Source organism: Gavialis gangeticus, unplaced genomic scaffold, assembly GCF_001723915.1.
Source record: "Gavialis gangeticus isolate Ggan-Ray unplaced genomic scaffold, GavGan_comp1, whole genome shotgun sequence".
NCBI lineage: Eukaryota > Metazoa > Chordata > Crocodylia > Gavialidae > Gavialis > Gavialis gangeticus.
In genome coordinates, this window is record NW_017729032.1 from 23,719,380 (window position 1) to 23,722,721 (window position 3,342).

General features: G+C 43.9%; 1 long non-coding RNA gene across 1 annotated transcript in view; it reads right to left on the reverse strand.

Annotated features, from left to right (window-relative positions):
• LOC109302537 overlaps positions 1-2,172 on the reverse strand; it is a 19,840-nt gene extending 17,668 nt beyond the window's left edge. Inside the window, exon 1 of the long non-coding RNA XR_002098832.1 lies at positions 2,078-2,172. This is a non-coding gene — a long non-coding RNA (uncharacterized LOC109302537). The remainder of the gene's footprint in view (positions 1-2,077) is intronic.
• Between the last annotated feature and the right edge of the window lie 1,170 nt (positions 2,173-3,342).

A 3,342-nucleotide genomic window follows, 5' to 3' on the forward strand; every position in this document is an offset into this window, starting at 1 on the left:
TTTAAACTTAGAATCTGTTAATTATAACATTTTAAATGTATCCCAGTTTTCACAGATTTCACAGACTTTAGGGCTGTGGGGCTGGACTCAAAGATCTCTTGTGGTCCCTTCCAGCCCTAATGTCTATGAAATCTATAAAATATATGCACATAAAGAATCAAAGGGCATCAGGTTAAAAATTAACTGTGGCATTGTAGATAAACAGAGCTTAAGTCTCCATACTTTTACATTCATGCAAGGCTCTGCTCCATCAACGCATTCCAGCACATCCTTAAATCAGTAAGACCAGTCAAATGTTTAAGTAGATAGAGGCCATAATCTAGAATAACTCCACTGAAGTCAATGAAGTTGTGCTGATGTAAAACTCATGTCAGAGGAGAAGGATGAGAAGAAATAATTATAAGAAGGCCATAAAGAAACTCAGAGTTCTCTTAAAAGATAGCAAACTTTCTTTTTTTATTTTAAATGAACGGGACTCTTTCAGTTTAGTGAGACTTGTCCTTGATTCTGTTCAACTCTGAGAGATGTCTAATTCACATGTCGAAGGTAACGTGTTTGACCTTTTTTTTCCTTCTGATTGCCGCTTTATTTGAACATATTGTCTTATTATGTATTCATTCATGTTCTTTATTAGGATGCTATAAGACATGATGAAGACTGAAAGAGTTGAAGGGCACTAACATTGAATTGAGGCCTTGGACAGACTCGTACAGAGTAAACCTACTGTAGAATAAATTGCCTTTGCTTTTTAGTAAAAGTGGAAAAAATGTGTTATGTAGTGTCATGCATTGGTGTAAGTCCACTTGGTGTAAAATTATCCCTCAAAGTGAAAAATAACGATATACTGATATTCCATTAATTCAACAGTGTCAGAGATGCAGCCTGTGGAGCTCCCCATGGGGCTAGAAATTTGACAGCTGGACAAGCGGTGGCAAATTTCTGGCTTCATCAGTTGTGGCAATTAGTGTTGCTGCCACTAGTCCCAAATTTGCAGTCCCATGTGGGCCAGATCCAGAGTATGGAGTAGTTAGGCTATGAGCCTTAGTGTCCCGGGTTTTGTTCCTTGGCCTAATTGGTGTTGGCAGAAGGTTCCAGAGAAAGTGAACTTCTCACCTCTGATGAGGTAGTTACCTGGTTTCTGCCATTGGGCATGGTCAGTTGGGGCCATGTCATGTGACAGTTTTGGCACCAAATGCCAATAGGTAACAAGTTACTTTGCTGAGGCGATCAGTGAAGTGATTGGTGTTTTGTGTGATTGACAGCACCTCTGGGTGAGTGGTTGGCTTGTAGTGTGATTGGTGGTGTGACTGAGAGCTATAAAAAGGTTTTGTGCCTAAGGCTGTGTGCGACCGTGTACGTGGAACATGGGACTGCTTATGTGTTGGGGTGGTCTCGTGGTCACTGAAAGTTTGAATGAGATGCACCTGCACGTATGACCTGAGGAAGGTCTGCATTACGAGGATTGCCTGTTCAAATTGTCTTTCAAATTGGTGGAAGTAGCCATCCAATTTGAAATGCATCATGGGTTGCCGGGTAGACTGGAAGGGTCTCTAGCACCCTCCCAGTCTGATCTGTATTGCTAAGAACAATAAGGAGATTAAGCTGTCCCACCTAGGTTTCCCCCCCAATACTGGGATGTATCTAACTCAGGGTTACCTGGAGCCCATGGGATGTCTGCCCTTTGCAGTGACCATGTTAACCAAATTGTCACAAAGCAGAGTTTTTGGGGAGAGACAGAGGTGGCATTCTGCCACAATGGCTACTTATGATAGAGAGTACATCAAAATGATAAGACAGTCACCAGTAGGTATTGACTGTTTTGTGCTATTCCAAGTTATTCAAAGTAAGTATAAATTCAGTGTCATGGTTTCTCATATATGCTATGATTAATTTTGGAGAGTGGTATTTCTACATCAACAGATACCCTGCTATGGGTCCCTACTTACCGCCATGTCTGATCTTTTTAAAAAACTAAAGAAACTGTTTATTTTTATCTTTTTTATTAGCTGTATGGGTTATGTTGTTCTATATGTATGCTCTGCAATTTTGTAACATGACTTAAAAGATTGTCAAAAACATGATCGCCTCTTGGTGAAATTGACCAATTGTGGCCTTGGGTCCACCACGATCCGCTGGCTGAGAAATTGGCTCTGTGGTCAGACCCAGAGGGTAGTACTTGGTGGAAGTCAATCGTCATGGTGCCCTGTGACCAGTGGGGTCCCCCAAGGCTCTGTCCTTGGACCCATATTCAACATCTTTATTAATGATGTGGACATTGGAGTCAGGAGCGGACTGGCCAGGTTCTCCAATGACACCAAATTTTGGGGCAAAGCACCTACATCAGAAGACAGGAGGGTGATCCAGGCGGACCTAGACGGGCTCAGTAAATGGGCGGACGAGAACCTGATGGTGTTTAACACTGAAAAATGCAAGGTTCTCCACCTTAGGAAGAAAAGCCTGCAGCATCCTAATAGGCTCGCAGTGCTACGCTGGCTAGCACTAAGGAAGAAAGAGACTTGGCGGTCATGATTGACCACAAGATGAACATGAGCCTGCAATGCGATGCTGCGGCTAGTAAAGCGACCAAAATGCTGGCTTGCATCCATAGACGTTTCTCAAGCAAATCCTGGGATGTCATTCTCCTCTTGTACTCGGCCTTGGTGAGCCTGCAGCTGGAGTACTGCATCCAGTTTTAGTTCCATGATTCAAAAAGGATGTGGAGAAGCTTGAGAGAGTCCAGAGAAGAGCCACACGCATGATCAGAGGTCAGGAAAACAGACCTTATGACGACAGACTGAGAGCTATGGGGTTCTTTAGCCTGGAAAAGCGTAGGCTCACAGGCAATCTGATGGCCACCTATAAGTTTATCGGGGTGACCACCAATACCTGGGGGAACGTTTGTTCACCAGAGTGCCCCAAGGGATGATGAGGTCGAACAGTTATAAACTACTGCAAGACCGTTTCAAGCTGGACATAAGGAAGAATTTGTTTATTGTCCGAGCCCCCAAGGTCTGGAACAGCCTACCATCGGAGGTGGTTTAAGCACCTACATTGAACACCTTCAAGAGCCAATTGGATGCTTATCTTGCTGGGATCCTATGACCCCAGTTGACTTCCTGCCCCTTGGGCAGGGGGCTGGACTCAATGATCTTCTGAGGTCCCTGCCGAGGGGCAGGAAGTCAGTTGGGGTCATAGGATCCCAGCAAGATAAACATCCAAATTTCTTTTGAAGGCATTCAAAGTAGGTGCTTGAACCACCTCTGGCAGCAGTCTATTCCAGACCTTGGGGGCTTGGATAGTAAAGAAGTTCTTCCTTATGCTCTTGATTTCTGCATGATCACA